This window comes from Capricornis sumatraensis, chromosome 1, assembly GCF_032405125.1.
Source record: "Capricornis sumatraensis isolate serow.1 chromosome 1, serow.2, whole genome shotgun sequence".
Taxonomy (NCBI): Eukaryota; Metazoa; Chordata; class Mammalia; order Artiodactyla; family Bovidae; genus Capricornis; species Capricornis sumatraensis.
Genome location: NC_091069.1, coordinates 119,121,685 through 119,143,676, shown reverse-complemented (window position 1 = coordinate 119,143,676; position 21,992 = coordinate 119,121,685).

Genomic DNA, 21,992 nt, shown 5'->3' with positions numbered 1-21,992 from the left:
AAGTTAGAACTGGGCATGGAACAACAGACTGGTTCCAAATCAGAAAAGGAGTATGTCAAGGTTGTATATTGTCACCTTGCTTATTTAACTTATATGCAGATTTCAGTTCAGTTCAGTTCAGTTGCTCAGTGTGTCCAACTCCTTGCAACCCCATGAATCACAGCATGCCAGGCCTGCCTGTCCATCACCAACTCCCAGAGTTCACTCAAACTCATGTCCATTGAGGTGACTGTGCCATCTAACCATCTCATCCTTGGTTGTCCCGTTCTCCTCCTGCCCTCAATCCATCCCAGCATCAGGGTCTTTACCAATGAGTCAACACTTCGCAAGAGGTGGCCAAAGTATTATAGTTTCAGCTTAATCATCAGTCCTTCCAATGAACATCCAGGTCTGATCTCTGTTAGGATGGAGTGGTTGGATCTCCTTGCAGTCCAAGGGACTCTCTAGAATCTTCTCCAACACCACAGTTAAAAAGCATCAATTCTCTGGAGCTCAGCTTTCTTCAAAGTCCAATTCTCACATCCATACATGACCACTGGAAAAACCGAAGCCTTAACTAGACAGACCTTTGTTGGCAAGGTAATATTGCTGCTTTTCAATATGCTATCAAGGTTGGTCATAACTGTTCTTCCAAGGAGTAAGCGTTTTTTAATTTCATGGCAGCAATCACCATCTGCAGTGATTTTGGAGCCCCCCCCCAAATAAAGCCTGACACTGTTTCCATTGTTTCCCCATCTATTTCCCATGAAGTGATGGAACCAGATGCCATGATCTTCGTTTTCTGAATGTTGAGCTTTAAGCCAACTTTTTCACTCTCCTCTTTCACTTTCATCAAGAGGCTCTTTAGTTCTTCATTTTCTGCCATAAGAGTGGTGTCATCTGCATATCTGAGGTTATTGATATATCTTCCGGCAATCTTGATTCCAGCTTGTGCTTCCCCCAGCCCAGTGGTTCTCATGATGTACTCTGCATAGAAGTTAAATAAGCAGGCTGACAATATACAGCCTTGACGTACTCCTTTTCCTATTTGGAACCAATCTGTTGTTCCATGTCCAGTTCTAACTGTTGCTTCCTGACCTGCATATAGGTTTCTCAGGAGGCAGGTCAGGTGGTCTGGTATTCCCATCTCTTTCAGAATTTTCCACAATTTATTGTGTTCCACATAGTCAAAGGCTTTGGCATAGTGAATTAAGCAGAAATAGATGTTTGTTTGTTTGTTTGTTTGTTTGTTTTGGAACTCCCTTGCTTTTTCCATGATCCAGTGGATGTTAGCAATGTGATCTTTGGTTCCTCTGCCTTTTCTAAAACCAGCTTGAACATCTGGAAGTTCACAGTTCATGTACTGTTAAATCCTGGCTTGGAGAATTTTGAGCATTGCTTTACTAGTGTGTGAGATGAGGGCAACTGTGTGGTAGTTTAAGCATTTTTTGGCATTGCCTTTCTTTGGGATTGGAATGAAAATTCACCTTTTCCAGTCCTGTGGCCACTGCTGAGTTTTCCAAATTTGTTGGCATATTGAGTGTAGCACTTTGACAGCATCATCTTTCAGAATTTGAAATAGCTCCACTGGAATTCCATCACCTCCACTAACTTTGTTCATAGTGATGCTTTCCAAGGCCCACTTGACTTCACATTCCAGGATGTCTAGCTCTAGGTGAGTGATCACATTGAGTTATATTCAGAGTACATCATGAGAAATGCTGGGCTGGATAAAGCACAAGTTAGAATCAAGATTGCTGAGATAAATATCAATAACCTCAGATATACAGATGACACCACCCTTATGGTAGAAAGTGAAGAAGAAATAAAGCGCCTCTTGATGAAAGTGAAAGAGGAGAGTGAAAATGTTGGCTTAAAACTCAACATTCAGAAAACTAAAATCACGACATCTGGTCCCATCACTTCATGGCAAATAGATGGGGAAACATAGAAACTGTGACAGACTTTATTTTGAAGAATTCAAAAATCACGGAAGATGGTGACTACAGCCATGAAATTAAAATATGTTTGCTCCTTGGAAGTATAGTTATGACCAACATGGACAGCATATTAAAAAGCAGAGATGTTACAAACATAGGTGTGTCTAGTCAAAGCTATGATTTTTCCAGTATTCATGAATGGATATAAGAGTTGGACTATAAAGAAAGCTAAGCACCAAAGAATTGATTATTTTGAACTGTGGTGTCGGGGAAGACTCTTGAGAGTCCCTTGGATAGCAAGGAGATCCAATCATTCCGTCCTAATGGAGGGACTGATGCTGAAACTGAAACTGCAATACTTTGGCCTCCTGATGCAAAGAACTGACTCATAGAAAAAGATCCTGATACTGGTAAATAATGTGGGTGGGTGGAGAAGGGGATGGCAGAGGATGAGATGGTTGGATGCCATCAAAGACTCAATGGATGTGAGACTGAATAAGCTCTGGAAGTTGGTGATGGGCAGAGAGGACTGGGATGCTGCAGCCCATGAGGTTGCAAAGAATTGGACACAACTAAGCAAGTGAACTGAACTGAAACATATATATAATTTTCAAGAAGGTATGAGATCTAGAAGTAGAATTGAAACACATAATGTTAGAGGAAAGTGGAAGTAGGTAATTTTTTATAAGGCGGTCAGGAAACTCTGTACAGTATTATTTGTCCAGAGTCCTGAATGATATGAAGATAAAATCCATGCCAAAGTTTCATAGAGAGATGAAACAGATAAGTCCTCAAATAGGGAGAGATTTCTTGTGTTTAAGGTCCATCAATAAACCTAGCACTGATAAAAGTAAATGAGCAAGCAAGAGAGTGGTAGGAGATGAAGAGACAGGCATAAACACAGATCAGAGCATGTGGGGTCATGCCTACTATGGTTAACAGGTTTAGATCTAAGGGTGAGATCAGAGCTAATACTGATCAAGGAAATCATTATTACCACCAGCAATAGGCTTACTTAGATCAAGGTAGAGTGAAACCACATGCTGAAACAGACTATTGATTGTAAAGTGGAAGTAAGAAATAGGAAGACAAAAGAAATATGACAGACATTTTGCTGTCTGGATTTATTTTAAATGATTTAGATGACTAATGATATCAATGATAATAATAGTTAATAGCAATAATAATAGTAATATTAGAGTCTATTACTCTATTTTGGAGTCTATGCTTTAAAACTGTCAGATGATGTTCTGCTGTTCACATCACCCATAGTTGTGGAAAAGAAATAATTAAAATAATTAATTAATTAATTAATTAATTAATTAATTAAAAATAAAACAAATTTTAAACAGCAGGTAAAGCTTAAACATCAGGCAACGAATGTCAGAGATAATCTTCAGAGTCCTATGCACTTGAGCTGGCAGTTATCAGACTGGAATGGGAAAGGAAATCTGAGACTGTTGTTCACTAGCTAAGTAGTGTCTGACTCTTTACCACCCCATGGACTACAGGATGCCAGGTTTCCCTGTCCTTCGCCATCTCCTGAAGTTTGCTCAAATTAACATGCATTGAGTCAGTGATGCCATTCAACCATCTCATCCTCTGTCATTCCCTTCTCCTCTGCCCTCAACTTTCCCAGCATCAGGGTCTTTTCCATTGAGTCGGCTCTTAATGCTGGCCAAAGTATTGAAGCTTCAGCTTCAGCTTCAGCTTCATCATTAGTCCTTCCAATTATTATTCAGGGTTCACTAAACAGAGTTTAAAGTAATTGCCTTCTAAAAGATTTCTCCAGGGCATCAAAGGAAAAACATATTTCCCAAAGTGCAGAAAGTTGGAGAGGCATTCATTTGCAAAGTTAGCAGTTCTATTGTAAACCACATTCTCAGGTACATCTCCCATATAGAGTATTTCCCTTCCCTCCTTCTCATAGACCTCCCTAATGCATTACTCTGTGTATTCTGACAGTTTTGTCAATTAACAAAAATACCACATTGATTACAGTTCACTGTCATTCTGCTCTTCAAATGCCAAAACATAGAGATTAAATAAGATGTACTAAAATGAGAGTCCTGAGGCTAACTCTATTACATCTGTCCCCCGATTCAGGTGATGCTATATCTTCAAACATTTTCTTCTTTTATGGACTTAGACAAAATTTCTAAGCCCAACGACCTGATTGTAATGTCATGAAATATTTATATTTCTTGCTCTTGATTAGATTTGGTTTTTTTCTGGCCAGGAACTCATCTCACACACTAGTAAAGCAGTGCTCAAAATTCTCCAAGCCAGGCTTCAGCAATACATGAACTGCGAACTTCCAGATGTTCAAGCTGGTGTTAGAAAAGGCAGAGGAACCAGAGATCACATTGCCAGCATCCATTGGATCATGAAAAAAGCAAGAGAGTTCCAGAAAAAACATCTATTTCTGCTTAATTGACTATGCCAAAGCCTTTGACTGTGTGGATCACAAGAAACTGGAAAATTCTGAAAGAGATGGAAATACCAAACCACCTGACCTGCCTCCTGAGAAACCTATATGCAGGTCAGGAAGCAACAGTTAGAACTGGACATGGAACAACAGACTGGTTCCAAATAGGAAAAGGAGTACGTCAAGGCTGTATATTGTCACCCTGCTTATTTAACTTCTATGCAGAGTACATCATGAGAAACGCTGGCCTGGAAGAAGTACAAGCTGGAATCAAGATTGCTGGGAGAAATATCAGTAACCTCAGATATGCAGATGACACCACCCTTATGGCAGAAAGTGAAGAGGAACTAAAAAGCCTCTTGATGAAAGTGAAACAGGAGAGTGAAAAAGTTGGCTTAAAGCTCAACATTCAGAAAACGAAGATCATGGCATCTGGTTCCATCACTTCATGGGAAATAGATGGGGAAATAGTGTCAGACTTTATTTTTGGGGCTCCAAAATCACTGCAGATGGTGATTGCAGCCGTGAAATTAAAAGACGCTTACTCCTTGGAAGAAAAAGTATGACCAACCTTGATAGCATATTGAAAAGCAGAGACATTACTTTGCCAACAAAGGTCTGTTTAGTCAAGGCTATGGTTTTTCCAGTGGTCATATATGAATGTGAGAGTTGGACTGAAGAAAGCTGAGCACCGAAGAATTGATTCTTTTGAACTGTGGTGTTGGAGAAGAATATTGAGAGTCCCTTGGACTGCAAGGAGATCCAAGCAGTCCATTCTGAAAGAGATCAACCCTGGGTATTCTTTGGAAGGACTGATGATTAAGCTGAAAGTCCCATACTTTGGCCACCTCATGCGAAGAGTTGACTCATTGGAAAAGACTCTGATGCTGGGAGGGATCGGGGGCAGGAGGAAAAGGGGATGACAGAGGATGAGATGGCTGGATGGCATCACTGAATCGATGGACATGAGTTTGAGTGAACTCCGGGAGTTGGTGATGGACAGGGAGGCCTGGTGTGCTGCAAGTCATGGCGTCGCAAAGAGTCGGACACGACTGAGTGACTGAACTAAACTGAACTGGCCAGAAACTTGCTATAAATTTTCAATAAAGCCAAGTTCCAGATCCTTCAGATCTTTGTGTTCTGAATGTTTAGCTAGCCTTGCTGCCTATATAGGAGTTTATCAAGGAGAATGAGGATTGGATTCTGATTAAGCTACATTTTTAGGGGCAGTTAGACACAAAACAATCTATGAAGGCAGAAGTACAAAGCAAGTTTTAGTCAGTAAGTTCATAAATATTTATCCTATAATTGTCAAAACATGTGATATCAAAACAATAAACTAGGATATTCTTATAATACTGAGTCACTTTTGAACCTGTCTTATACTTCTACTTAGCAAGTGATGCTTTTTTCCCCTAGCAGTGTCCATCTTCAAATTTCAAGTCTTCTAAATGTAAACATGTTGCAACTTTCCTCTTTAAATTAAACCTGTTGCAGTATCCTGTTATGTTTTTAATTTTATATAATTAACGTTTTCTATGTCTATTAAATCAATATTTTATTTAGAAATCCATCTCAAGCTTAAATTGCTATATCATTCCTTCAAGTGATTTTTCTTTATATTCTCTCCTATCTCTTTTTGGAGATGCAGATAGTATATGCTTTTTTATATAATATCTTACTTGTACTAATTTTTGTGTATAATATGCTTTACTTGTCCTAATTTTTTATATGTATGCAATTATATATCAACCATCTGAAGTTTATTTTTATGTACTATATGAAAAAGATGCTGCTTGTATTTGAAAGAATAGCCAATTACCAATAATATATACACTGAATAGCTCACAACTCTAAAGTACTAATTTGCTACATTGATTAATTCATATCAATTTGTTTAGTAACTGTGGTTTGTATTATGCTGTCTTATCTGATCAAGGACATTCTCAGTAATTTCTTTCTCAAAGGAATTCTCACACCTTAGCTATCACCAATGTTATATATCAATTATATATCAATAAAAATGTAATCTTGATAATTTTTGCCAGTTTTCTTCTCCTTGCAGTATTTCTTCTCCTTAAAGTATTGTAACAAGATCTATTAGATTTCAGTTGGGATTTTGGGTATGATTTATTTGAACATTTAGTTTAATAGGAAGAAGACTGATTTGCTCACAATTTAAAGTACTTCTAGCCATGTTCATGGCTGCTGCTGCTGATAAGTCGCTTCAGTCATGTCTGACTCTATGCGACCCCATAGACGGCAGCCCACCAGGTTCCCCCATCCCTGGGATTCTCCAGGCAAGAACACTGGAGTGGGTTGCCATTTCCTTCTCCAATGCATGAAAGTGAAAAGTGAAAGTGAAGTCGCTGAGTTGTGTCCGACTCTTAGCGACCCGTGAACTGCAGCCTACCAAGCTCATCCGTCCATGGGATTTTCCAGACAAGAGTACTGGAGTGGGGTGCCATTGCCTTGTCCATGTACATGACATGTCTCTTGTATTATTCTGGGTTTTTGAGAGAAACAGAATGAATTATATATATATATATATATATATATATATATATATATATATATATATATATATATATATATACACACACACGTGTCTACATATATTAATATCTATTTCTCTATCTCTCTATCTCTCTGTGTGTGTATGTGTGTTAATTGTAGGATTTGGCTCACACAGTTATAAAGGCCAAGAGTCCCAGTTTGCCACCTGCAAGCTTGAGATGCAGGAGAGTGGTATAATTCAATCTAGGATTAAAGACCTGAAAACCAGGGAGGCCCTGCTTGAAGTCCTAAGGTGAAAAAATCAGGAGTTCTGTTCTTCCAGAGCCCATAAAATGAGCACTCCAGGTCCAGAAGAGAGAGAGGGAATTTGCCCTGCCTCTACCTTTCTGTTGCATTCATTTGCTCCACTGATTGGCTGATGCTTGTTCACGTTGGTAAGGAATGATTTTTCCTCAGTCCGCCAACTCAATCAACCTTCTAATTTCTTCCCAAAACACTTTCAAAGACACACCCAGGAATAATGTTTTACCAGCTATCTGGGCACCCTTTAATCCAGTCAAGTTGACACATAAAGTTAACCATAACATCTTTCACCCCCAAAACTCACTCTATTGTTGTCTTTCACTATTTTTTTTTCCAATCTCTTAATATGAAATGCATATAGTTAATATTACATTTCCTAAAACCTTTATGGATTTTTCTATAGAAAGGATTTTCCTTCTATGAAAATGTAGTTAGTTATGATTCTATGTTGCGATAATGTGATGTTTTACACACTGATTTTGAATCTGAGTGCTTAGTAAATAATAAGTTCTGATACTGTGCCAGTGTATTGTTTTTGTAGCTATTACATGACAAAGGCAATAATTTAATAAAATAGCCCTCATGAGCAAACAGGAGTTTCAATGGGAAATAAAATAGGACAACAATTAATGTCATTATTTAGGGAACTTTGATTGACTAGTTGAATATTAATAAATCTCTGATTACCAAGGCATTTTGTTTCCAAGTCACAATTTAGAAAGAAATCGCAGAGGGTAAAGCATGTGTTTAAGAGATGTCACTTAAGGGCACAGAGTCATACATGTGCACACAGCTCATTCATTCCTGTCTATGACATTTATCTAATATTACCCCAGATATTACCTTTGTATTAACTAAATGCTATAATACACAAAATATTGAAAGGAATTTAAATCTGCTGTGTGAATGCACATTCTACACGTTCTTATAATATATCTGGTGGTTTGGTCTCTAAGCCATGTCCAACTCTTGCGAGTCCATGGACTGTACTCTCCTGGACTCCTGACCATGGAATTCTCCAGGCAAGAATACTAGAGTGGGTTGCCATTTCCATCTCCAGGGGATCTTAATGATCCAGAAATTGAATCCAGATCTCCTGTATTGCAGGCAGATTCTTTACGGACTGAGCTACGAGGGAAGCCTATAATGTATCCAATAAGTTTTTTTTTTTTTTTTTTTTTAATTTTACTTTGATTTAAACAGCAAAGAATAGCATAGTGATTCAAGGAAAAGCAGAGAAACCAACGCATATGCAAAGCCCTTTCTACTGTTTGCATGCCTATTAGCCTATGACCTCAAATGATCTTGACAATCATTATCACTTCTAAGAGGTAGCAAATGTCTTGCTGTTGTAAATAATCAAAAGGTGGTAAAGTAAGTGATGAAGCATTTCTGGTCCCTTAAATTAAAAATGTTGCATTTCTGTATTTTGTAGCTCCATAAAGAAAAATGAAATTCATTTCTAACTGTGACTTGGATTGAATTTTGTGGAGGAAGCATGCTGACTTATTCAACTTCTCCCCCTTTGTTAACTGTTAATGATAATTATTTCAATTCACAAGATCTTTTAAAAGACTAATTGCAATCAACAAAGGGCTTGCTGTGTCTGTTGCTATTATAAGTGAAGTCACTCAGTCATGTCCAACTCTTTGCGACCCCATGAGCTGTAGCCTACCATGCTCCTCTGTCCATGGGATTCTCCAGGCAAGAATACTGGAATGGGTTGCCATTTCCTTCTCCAGGAGATCTTCCCAATCCAGGGATCGAACCTGGGTCTCCCACATAGTAGGCAGACTCTTTACCATCTGAGCCACTAGGGAAGCTTGTTGCTATTATAAAGCCACCTAATTATTAGTTATTTGCAAATTACAAATGTTTATAAGAAGTGGACAGCCATCTTTCTAAATAGCCTGTCCATTGCCAGGACAGAGGATTACATAATATCAAAGGGCCAAATCTGCAAAAAATAATAAATATACTTAAAGAAACACTGTCCCTCAACGAATTTTCCTTGGATCTAAAAATTCTGATATTATACCGAAAAACTAGATTCATCACAAAAGAGTCTTTATGTAACAACTATCACATAAGTGCTTTTTCAAGAAAAGATAAAATATGTGGCATTTAGTAAAATTATTTAAATTACATTTATTACTTCAGCCTGTAACAGTAAGGGTTGATACTCATTAGAGATCTTCTGTTATCCACAAAAATGACTTTATTATTATCTAACAACTCGTATCCTCAGCGTCATCTGGGAACTTTCTGACCCCAGCCTAGACCTACTGAAGGTGGATTTAGAAGTGTGTGTGTTTCAACTGTCCCTAAAATGGAATCTGAGAAACACTTAAGTTTGAGAATCACTGGACTAAGTGATTATTTATTTACTTCTCGAAGGAGCTTATGTTCCTGATGGTGTTGTTTTTGATTGTTGAGATACTAAGTCCTACTCTTAGTGTCTTACTCTTTTGGGACCACATGGACCACAGCTTGCCAGGCTCCTATGGGCATGGGCTTTCCCAGACAAGAAAACTGGCATGGGCTGCCATTTCCTTCTCCAGGGCATCTTCCCAACACAGGGGTAAAATCCATGTCTCTTGTGTATCCTGCATTGGCAGGCAAATTCTTTACCAACAGCGCCACCTGGGAAGCCCTTCCAGATGAGGAGAAACAAGTAAAAGAGCATCTAGCCCAGAATGGAAGTCCCAGCATCACTTCTGCAGGAAGATAACATTAAAGAAAGGAAAAAAAAAAAAAAAAAAAAACAAGAAAGAAAGAAAGAAAATATTTGTCATCCCCTGTTGGTAGAATATTTTGATGCTAATTCAAGTGAGCAAAATAATAATTGTCATTTATCCTTTCCAATGCCTAGTACCCAGGGATTGCTATGGCTAATTTCCAAAATATTTTTTAGTTTATAGATATGAGGTCTCAAAAGAGTTAAGCAATGGTCCCTGTGTTCCTCTGACATACTCCTATCAATATGTGTGAGTTTTTCATTTTTTGTGTGTGTTATTTTAGCACTTTCTTATTTGCTCAAACTACAAATACTCCAGGGTAATGTTGGACATGTTATGGTCCAGTCCTAGGACTAGCTTTTGCCTCAAGAAGCCCAGTTTCCTTTTACTGAAGAACAATATTAGAAACCTAAATCTGAACGCTTGGTGTGTCTGTTGCTAATAGATACAAACTTTCAGTTATAAAATGAGTAAGCCCAGAGGTGTAATGTATAGCATGGTGGCTATAGTTAGAAATACTTTATTATATTTTTTAAAGTTGTTAAGAAATTAGATCTAAAAGTTATCACAGGAAAAACAATTAAAATTAAAATTTAGAAAATTTTATGTGGTGATAAATGTCAGCTAGAGGTATCATGATGGTTATTTCATAATATATAAAAATATGGATCATTATGTTGTATACCTAAAACTAATATAATGCTAAACATCAATTACACATCAATTTGGAAAAATAAAGAAAAAAAAAAAGAAGGCCTTTCTTCAGCCTGAAGTCATTTCTATTAGGCTTTGAATTGCTCCTGATATTTCAGAGATTGTTCCAGGTTCTCTCTGAACACACAAGTGTCTTCATGGCATTGATGTTGAGCTTCTTACACCATTAGTTGGTCAACTAGAAACACTGGCTCTGTTAGAAAAGATCCTGTACAATCAAAAAATTAAATACATCATTCTAAGTGTTCTACCTCTTCCACTTAATATTTTGGTAAATTTCCCTCTGTATATTTCCCATTATAGAACTTCCTTTTGTTCCATTTTTTTTTCTTAGAACTGCATTTTTTTTCTTATAACAGCATTGTACAAATTTAAGGTATACAGCATAAAGATTTGACTTATATAGCTCATCATCATCACAATAAATTTAGTGAGCATCCATCATCTCAGATAGATACAGAATAAAAACAACAGAAGAAAATACCTTTTAATTGTAATGAGAACTCTCAAGATTTACTCTCAACAGCTTTCATATAGTATATAGCATACAGTAGTTTTCATCAAATTAATCATATTTTACATTATATCCTTAGTACTTATCTATGTGTAGTGAAAACTATGGTTTTTCCAGTAGTCATGTTTGGATTTGAGAGTTCGACTGTAAAGAAGACTGAGTACTGAAGAGTTGATACCTTCGAATTGCAGTTCTGGAAAAAGACTCTTGAGAGTCCCTTAGACTATAAGGAGATAAGACTAGTCAATCCTAAAGGAAATCAACCCTAAATATTCTTTGGAATTACTGATGCTGAAGTTGAAGCTCTGTCATGGTCTTCGTAGACCGGGACCTGGGAACTAGAGTTGATGAGAAGAAGGACGTAGGGGACCCAAATCTCAAGTGAAACAAGGGTGCTTTATTTGCAGAAACACACATTTAGTTATCTTCATACAAGGAAGCTTTAGACAGTAAAAAAATTGAGCAAAAACAAAGCCAAGCAAATAACAATTTTTAAAGGGCCAGAAAGCATTCCATATCCTGAGTAAGAGGGGCATATCTAAATAGATTACCTTTAAGTAAAAGGTCTCTGAAGGGATTCACTGAAAGGAATTCAAGCAGGTGCCCCTTCCCATGATCTCAGTCCTGAGAACTGCATGCAGCTCTTCTCACTCCTGTTTTCTAGGAATTGATAAGGAATAGAAAGTCCTTGAAAAACAGCACACAAAAGAAGAACATATTGGATCCCTTAAAGTTGAACATCCCATGACATAGCTCCAATACTCTAGCCACCTGATGTGAAGAGCTGACTCATTGGAAAAGACCTTGAGGCTGGGAAAGATTGAAGGCAAAAAAAGAAGAAGGCAACAGAGGATGAGTCGGTTAGCATCATTGACTCAGTGTACATGAATTTGAGCAAACTGTAAGATAGTGTAGAAAAGAGGAACCTGGCATGCTGTAGTCCTTGGGGCTGCAAAGAGTGGGACAAGGCTTAGCTACTGAATAGCAACAAAAATGCATTTATCTTATAACTAGAAGTCTGTAACTTTTGGCCACCTCTGTCACCATACACAGTTATTACATTATTATTGACTCTATTCCCATCTGTATATTTTCATTTATGTGGCTCATTTACTTTGTAACTGAAAATTTGAGAATCCGCTTTTTATCCATCCCAAACTACAGGAATGGTTTCAAAATCTGAGCTACTTCCTCTTAAACCTGCAAGCCTCTTTGTTCTCTGTCACCATTCTGAAAGTAGGCTAGTGAAGGGCTAGTGCTGGAGAGTGATGTCTGATGTAAAAGAGCCAAAGGTTAACACTAAAAAAAGAATCCAGTTATACTTATCCACAAAGGTCATGGCATGGCCCTTGCCTCAGATCCAACCTAAATTCACAGTTTGGCCTTGCACCCAATGATTTTAGATTTTTGAGATGGCACATGTTCTATATTGATTATGAAAAACTCTCTGGCTGCCAAAATCTGGATTTTGCATCCTAACAAATGAGAAAATGATCCATCTGGATCTTCACTTGGCCTGCTGAGAGGCACTGACTTTTGAATACCCCTTGGCAACTAGCTCCCCAGCTGGCAAGTCTAACCTCTCTGGCTCTTCAATAAAGACACAGGCTGTCCTGAGCTATCATAACTTTATATTTTGTAATTGCTTATTTTACAGATGATTGCTTCTCTGGAACCTCTGACTAGTTGAGATCACCTCTTTTTTGCCTCTGAACCTTGGATAGAACAAAATGTATGGAAAAGATATAAGCATTTAATTTCACAGTTGATATTCTAAAAGATTTTGAGGAGCACACTATTATCATTACTCATCAAGTGAAAAAGAGATTTAAATAGGTTGAGTCACTACTTGCCACCAGATGCAAGGAGCTGACTCATTGGAAAAGGCCCTCATGCTAGGCAAGATTGAGGGTAGGAGGAGAAGGGGGCAATGGAGGATGAGATGATTAGATGGCATCACTGACTCAATGGACATGACTTTGAGCAAATTCTGGGTGATAGTGAAAGACAGGTGAAGCCTGGCATGCTGCAGTTCATGGGGTCACAAAGAGTTTGAGATGAATGAGTGACTCAACAACAGCTTGCCCAAAATCAGAGCTAGATGGGGACATTTGACCCTTTATGAAACTTCTTGTTTCTCAAAAGTATCATTTCCAGATATGGAAATGCAAATGCCTTGCACATGTAAAATAATCTCCAAATTCAGATATTATTAAATTAAAATATTGTTAAATTCCTTTTGAAACCTTAAAATTTGATTTGAAAGAGGCTCAATATATTATGATTCTCAACCTTTTATTTGGGAAGATAAAAAATAGAGGGCCAGAGATGTTGAACAAAGCAGCCCACTGAGTTTGTAGCAGAAGCAATATTAAAATACTTGTTCTGTTTCCTTTCTAAGTCTTCTTACTTTATCTTTTCCCTCTCTTTCTCTCTCTGGAATATATTGCCCCACTTTTTTTTTTTTTTTTTTTTTTTTTTTTTTTTTTTTTTTTTTTTTTTAGCATGCAGCCTCTTTCTTTTTTATTTTTTCTGGATGCTCAGAGAACATGTCTCAAGGTAGAGTTAAAATCACACCGAAGCTAAAGTAAATGGGTCACTTCTGGATTGACTCTGTGGGTTTCTTTTTGTCCCTAAGGTCTCCCTTCCCTCACTAGCATCTGTATGTGACAAATAACACTTTTCAAGATTGTTTACTAAACATATTCATATGTCAGTCCTCAAACACGAAGCCCCAATCCAGATTAAAAAACACTCCAAGTTTTCTAAAAATTCACAATGTGTGTGGAACAGCCATTATATAGGCTATCCATCCTACTAGCGGCAATATGTGACAAAGGTATTCAGACTTCATCATGTTATACCAATTTTCTAATAAAACCCAAGCCATTTGACGAGGGGCTTTCCAGTGGCATAGTGATAAGAAAACCACCTGCCAATGCAGGGGACACAGGTTCAATACCTATGTTGGTAAGATTTCCTGGAGAAGGCAATGGCAACACACTCTAGGATTCTTGCCTGGGAAACCCATGGACAGAGAAGCTTGGTGGGCTACAGCCCATGTGGTCCCAAAGAGTCAGACATGACTGAACATGCACATATGCACACATTTGATGAGAGATGACATTTTGACCACATATTTCAATCTAATCAGTACTGTTATCTGGTTACCAGGTCATATCATCATCCAGAGTCCTGTCTCATATACCTACCCCAGGCATACTAAGTACCACTTCTAGAATCCTATTATCCCACTTTCAAAGCACTCCATATCTCTACTCTACCCACAAACAACATATTCCATAGTTTCTCATGTCAGTTGGTTTGATTGCTTCTTTCACTATACTCTTTAGTATCTCCTCACAAGAATAAAAATGAACATTTATTCTACATTTTCCTTATATATTCCTTGATCATACTTCCCCCATTTGACATTTCTTCTACATATGCATTCTCTTTAGTGATCTTAGTATCCGCCATTTCAGTAACAATCAGATCACAAACATTCTCAAGTCCATTTATCCCAATAACATTTCCTCAAGTTGCTTCCACTCCAGCTAATATTTTACCATCATATTTTTTCAAGAGTATAGCTGATTTGCCTGTTTTCATCTTCAGATTATGCAATACCTTGAAATATGAATTTTGTTTCAATTAAGTCTTAGACAGTTTTTCAAACCTATAAGGAAAAAACTGTGTGTGTGCATTCCTGTGTGCATTTGCTCCAAAATGAATAATTATAAATCTGCTTGTTAGTTTGCTTTCATGATTTGCTCTTATTTTGAAACCTCCATTAATTTTTTTTAGTCAATGCTAATTATTGATTTTATTCATCCACATGTTTTGATTCTAATAACTGAAGAGTTTTGATATGGCCATTCATTCTTAAATATATTTTGTTTGCACATTATTGTTCTCCTTTTTCTCTTCTGATACTGAAGTTCTGGATTAACTACGTTTTGATAGTGAATTCCCTTGTTTTACATGATGTGGTCTGAGAGCACTATGGGAGACAAGTCCCAGAATGCTGAAAGCTCCCACACTGCATGTTGTCCATTGGCAAAGACAGTTTTCTTACAGAAATAAAAAAATCTTCTCATAATGCTAATGACAAATCATGAAGTCTAATGCCATCATTTTATCCCAGAAAAGACAGAACTTTCCAAAGGTCTTACTCTTAGTGGATATTCTAGCTGACTCAGGCAGTATTGCTACAATAAAACAAGAAGGAGTTTTCTGAAATTGAGTATTACAGCAATTTTAAAGTATTTCACTGTTTCATATAATACATTTCTTCCATATAAAGATAATCTTGATATTTTATTGTGTCAAAGGGAAAACAGTTAATATATGTGTTTATTCTTTGTGTGTGTATATTCAGTCACTTAGTCCTGTCTGACTCTTGTCAACTCTAAGGACTATAGCCTACTAGGTTCCTCAGTCCATGGGATTCTCCAGGCAAGAATAGGGGAGTGGGTCACCATTTCCTCCCTCAGGGAATCTTCCCCACCCAGTGACTAAACACAGGTCTCCTGTGTTTCCTGCATTGGAGGGCATACTTTTTTACCACTGAGCCACCTGGGAAGCCCATGTGTTTACTCTTTGCACCACTTTTAATTGTAAATACAAAGATAGAGGAAGGATTGTAGAAGGAAACACATACTTTGCAAATAGACTTTGATTAGCCTACAATGAAAGCACAGATAAACAACATCTATACTCCCAAATCTAAAGGTAATCAACCCTGAATATTCATAGGAAGGACTCATGTGGAAGCTGAAACTCCAATATTTTGACAACCTGATGGGAAGAACTGACTCATTGGAAAAGAGCCTGATGCTGGGAAAGATTGAAGGCAGGAAGAGAAGAGGACAACAGAGGATGAGATAGTTGGATGGCATCACCAACTCAATGAACATGAGTTTGAACACACTCCATGAGACAGTGAAGGACTGCTTGATATGCTGCAGTCCATGGGAACTCAAACAGTCGGGCTCAGAGAGTTGAAGTTGAATCAAACCCATAAAATAAAAGATAGTTGAAGAGAAGTAAGCAGTGATACAATGATTACTTAGCTAAGGAAAGCAGTAAGATGAATATAGCATTTATCTGACTGTTCCTGCCATTACAGTACAGAAAATAATGAGTCATTTTCACAGTGTACATTATTTGCAATGAGAGATATAATAACTCAGTGTTTAAAGCACTTTATTTAATGACACTATACTCTGGGTGGAATTAGTCACCATAACATTGGTCAAAATGAAGGAGGAAACAGACAGAACAGGCTACATTTGAAAGCAGGACTCCATCTTGAGCTATATGCCCAGTATCTATGAAAAGGACATACCAACAGGAAAACCAGACCCCCTGGATGGAAAAGCCCCAGGGCTTGTATCTAGACTCTCTGTAGCCTAAAAGAATACCTTAATTATCTGTATAACCAAATGGAATCATAAGTTCTATTATGCTTATTGGGGTATGACCACAGGCCTATTGATAATGGTCCACTGTTAACTATCTAGGCTTAAGGCATATGAATCACTGGTTAACTTTTATTATATCTTTCTTTTCCTTTCTTCAGGCTATTTTCAGGGAATTTGGGGTGATGGGTTTGGGCACATACACTTAGGGTATATAAGGTTTTCACAAAAACTCACCTGGGTCCTTGGCTAAGAGGAGACTCTGCCTTGGGCCCACCAGTGTAATATACTGCACTCCACTATCTGCATTGTTCTTCTAAGTGAGTTTGTGTCCCAGAACACATGGCTACAACAAAAGTAACCAGTAAAATTGTCAATGGCATGTATTGGTCTGAAGGCGATGGAACCCCACTCCAGTACTCTTGCCTGGAAAATCCCATGGACAAAGGAGCCTGGTGGGCTACTGTCTATGTGGTTGCACAGAATCAGGCACGACTGCAGCAACTTAGCAGGAGCAGCAACAGCAGCAGCTTTTGAGGACGGTGAGAAAATTGAGCTCCCTCTGTCACTCTGTTCCTAATTTTGTGGAAACATATCAACTCACTCGTGGTTATCAATTAGAGACTTTCTGTTGGATAATAATTGTAATGCTCTCTGGATAATTTTCCTTGAAAATAGTGGCTGAGCTTGAATTTGGATAGAAGAAACTTGAGTGTGGTCGCTTCAGTCATGTCTAACTCTTTGTGAGCCTGGACTGTAGCAACTAGGTTTCTCTGCCCATGGGGTTCTCTATTCAAGAATACTGGAGTGGGGTGCCATTCTCTAGGGAATCTTCCCAACCCAGGGATTGAACCCACATCTGTTATTTTTACCGGCATTGGCTGGTGGGTTCTTTACCACTAGCGACACCTGGGAAACCCAGACGGACCTTAGAAAGTCAACAGATAGGACCTCTTGTTTAAAAAAAACAAAACAAACAAACAAACAAAAAAAACTATCTCTAAAGATTTTACATTGTTCTTGCAAACACAGTATTGACTAGTAAGCAGGAAATGGATTTGATTTATTTTTCTTTGATGAAGTGGCTCACGGTTTTTGCATATGCTGTGAATACAAAATCAATGTTACAAATAATTCTTTTAGAAAGGAGTCCTTTACAAACAAGGAGATGCTATAATTAAAATAGTATTGGCAATAATGTTTTGCTTTTACAAATTTCTGTATAGGAATATTTTCGATCAAGTAATATTTCTACGAGGACTTCCCAGGTGGTGCAATGGTAAAGAATCTGCTTGCTACTGCAGGAAACAAAAGACACGGGTTGGATTGCTGGGTAAGGAAGATACACTCGAGTAGGAAACAGCAACTTGTTCCAGTATGATTGCCTGGAAAATTCCCAGGAAAGAGGAGCTTGGAGGGCTACAGTCCACAAAGTTGCAAAGTGTCTGGCACGACTGAGTGACTGAGCACCCCTACACACACACACACACACACACACACACACACACACACACACAATGTTTTTATGACCTCGTTTTAACAGTCATTAAAGTAAATTCTTTTGAGATTAGATAATATAGTATATCTTCTAGTTATTTTCAATTATAAAATCTTTATACTTCTGTTCATATATATATATATATGATTTCTTAAAATAGTAAGCACAACCTTGATATATTATAGCATTTGATTTTGCTATGGGAACATAGAAAAATCCTTGCTTGAGATTAGACACTAAGTTTCATAATAAAATGTCAGTCCCCCATAGCAATGTGGCATATTAAAGATGATAACAATAAAGCATCACTGACCTAATGAAGTCAGTCAATTCAGTTGCTTAGTCATGTCCAACTCTTTGACCCCATAAACTGCAGTATGCCAGGCCTTCTTGTCCATCACCAACTCCTGGAGTTTACTCAAACTCATGACTCATGTCCATTGAGTCAGTGATGCCATCCAATTATCTCACCCTCTGTCGTTCCCTTCTCCTCCCGCCTTCAATCTTTCCCAGCATCAGGATTTTTTTTTTTTTTTTTCAAATGAGTCAGTTCTTCACATCAGGGGGCCAAAGTATTGGAGTTTCGGCTTCAACATCAGTCCTTCCAATGAATACCTAGGACTGATTTCCTTTAGGATTGACTGGTTGGATCTCCTCGCAGTCCAAGGGACTCTCAAGAGTCTTTTCCAACACCACAGTTCAAAAACATCAATTCTTTGGCATTCAGCTTTTTTTATAGTCCATCTCTTATACATACATGACTACTGGAAAAACCAGTAGCTTTGACTAGTCAGACTTTTTCTTGGCTGATTAATGTCTCTGCTTTTTAATATGCTGTCTAGGTTGTCATAGCTTTTCTTTCAAGGAGCAAACATTTTTTAATTTTGTGGCTGAAGTCAATACCTGCAGTGATTTTGGAGCCCCCCAAAATAAAGTCTGTCACTGTTTTCCCATCGATTTTCCATGAAAAGATGGGACCAGATGCCATGATCTTAGTTTTCTGAATGTTGAAATTTAAGCCAACATTTTCACTTTCCTCTTTCACTTTCATCAGAGGCTTTTTAGTTATTCTTTCTGCCATAAGAGTGGTATCATCTGGATTATCTGAGGTTATTAATAGTTCTCCTGGCAATCTTGATTCCAGCTTCTGCTTCATCCAGCCCAGCATTTCTCATGATGTACTCTGCTTATATGTTAAATCAGCAGGGTGAAAATATACAGCCTTGACATACTCCGTTCCTGATTTGGAACCAGTCTACTGTCACATGTCCAGCTATAACTGTTGCTTCCTGACCTGCATACAGATTTCTCAAGAGGCAGGTCAGGTGGACTGGTACTCCCAACTCTTTATGACTTTCCACAGTTTGTTGTGATCCACACAGTCAAAGGCTGGATCTCTCTCACTTTTTTTCTGAAACTCTCTCACTGTTTTTGATGGTCCGACAGATGTTGGCAATGTGATCTCTGGTCCCTCTGTCTTTTCTAAACCCAGCTTGAACATCTGAAAGTTAGTTCCCTCATATTATTATCTTTTTTGTGTTGGGAAAAATTATTTCAGTACAAACATATAATGAATTATTTAAATATTGAAAAGATGTTTTATTTTACTTTAAACATAGGATAATGATTAGCAAATTAAGGTGATCATTAAAATATTAATTATAATTTATTAAATTTTGAATGGCATGATAAATGTTCATTATTTAAACAAGTGAAAAAAGAAAGAGCGCAAAATAACATTCGAATTGCTAACTCTTGGAATAGACAGATCCCTTCTTTTCTTCATCCTTTTTTTCTGTTTTTCAGTTCTATGATGATTTTATGGTTTACTATGTTAAAGAAGATGACATTGTGTTTACTATATTAAAAAACATAAATGTTATTTTTAAAATGTGCTGTAGATTACCAAATAGAATGAAGCTCTACACATTGTTCACTTTGCCACATAAGCCAGTCAGTATCCATCTGTGCAATCACAGGTTTTCTGTACTTTACCTGGGGAGGTGAATGGGAGCAGCTGTTGATAATTTGTACAAAGACATGCTTTGGACTAAAGGAGGTTTTGTGCATAAGTGAGTTCTTTAAATTAACATGCCATTTTTCAAACAAATTATATAAAAATGTTTCCAGAATTTAGGAAGCCTTTTCATACATGAATATCTAATTTGCTTTGGGGGGCTGAAATTCACTGGATAAATGTCAATGGGAAATTCCACATGTATGTTTTAATATACAATATTAGTTTTCCTCTTTCTTATTTACTTCACTCTGTATGACAGACTTTAGGTCCATCCATATCTTTACAGGTGGGGGTGGGATAAGAGGAAGGTTCAAGAGAAGATATATGGATACATATAGCTGATTCACTTCATTGTACAGCAGAAACTAAAACAACATTGTAAAGTAATTATGTGCTGTGCTTAGTTGCTCAGTCATGTCCAACTCTTGTCACCCCATGGACTGTAGCCCTCCAGGCCCCTCTGTCCATGGGGGTCCTCAAGGCAAGTATACTGGAGTGGATTGCTATGCCCTTCTCTAGGCGATCTTCCCAACCCAGGGATGGAACCCAGATCTCCCACATTGCAGGTGATTCTTTACCATTTGAGACACCAAGTAAAGCAATTATACTCCAATTTAAAAAATAAAATGTTGCTGAGAGATAAATGAAGGACTAACCAGATGAAGAAGAGGCAGAGGGACAATTGGATGAAATGGAAAAGACATGTCTCCTAAAATTATGACATTCTAATAAGCTTACAAGGTAGTTTTAGTTAATAAATGCTGTTTTAGGCACAGGATAAATTATACTTGGGAATATTTGGCAAAAGGGATGCTCCTGGATTTAAGGAACCTGCACTACAGTGTTTACCTTGTTAGTTCAGGTTGGGTTAATTACCAGTAAAAAATATATTTATGTAATAATATATTAAAATATGTATGTTTTCAGATAACATTTGGAAATACTATAAGTATCATCCTTTAAATGTAAAGGAATGAGTATATGTCTGATCTCTGTTGAGCTATTGTTCAAAGGCATTTTCTGAAAAGTCTGTCTTTAAAGATGATGTTTTATGGCATAGACAGAGTGTAAAAAAATGTATTAGATCTATCCTCATTTACAGGAATGGATTTGATGAGAACTTTGATTGGGGGCAGGAGGAGAAGGGGAGGACAGAGGATGAGATGGCTGGATGGCATCACCGACTCGATGGACATGAGTTTGAGTGACCTCTGGGAGTTGGTGATGGACCGGGAGGCCTGGTGTGCTGCAATTCATGGGGTCGCAAAGAGTCAGTCACGACTGAGTGACTGAACTGACTGACTGATGTTTATAATGAAGATTATGTTAAAACATATCACTTATGCTTTTTATTATCACTCTGGTATTTCTGAGTCATCTCCATACTTACCAAACACATGCTTTCTTAATATTTTTAAATCAACCTAGAAGGAGTACTGAGGATGGCAAACAATTGCCCACAAGCTTATTTCCAATTTGTCTAGTTCACCCATCTTTCTTTTCAGAATTTTCAGTTATTATAGGCATCACAAAAAATGTAAGTTAGTACTCCGTAGTGTATTATACTTTTTGCTTGCTAATGCACAATCTCTACAGAAGGTGTAAATAAAAATTGATTAAATGTGCTTTACTTACCATCTGGAAGTCCAATATCAAACTTCAATGAATGGCCTTCCACACTTATAGATTCTAATATCCTGGCTCTTTATGATAATATTCTAAGGGCAAATCTAGTTCATAGTTTCCTTTTTTGTTTCCTTTTACTACATTAACCTATTGCAGTTTTGGTTTCAATTACCTTGTAATGCATATAAAAATAAATTACAGAGAGAAAGTATTACAGAGAGGTTTAACAAGTTAATGGTAAATTAAGTGCACTCTCTTCTTCATTATGCAAATTTGCAAGACTGTGAAACAT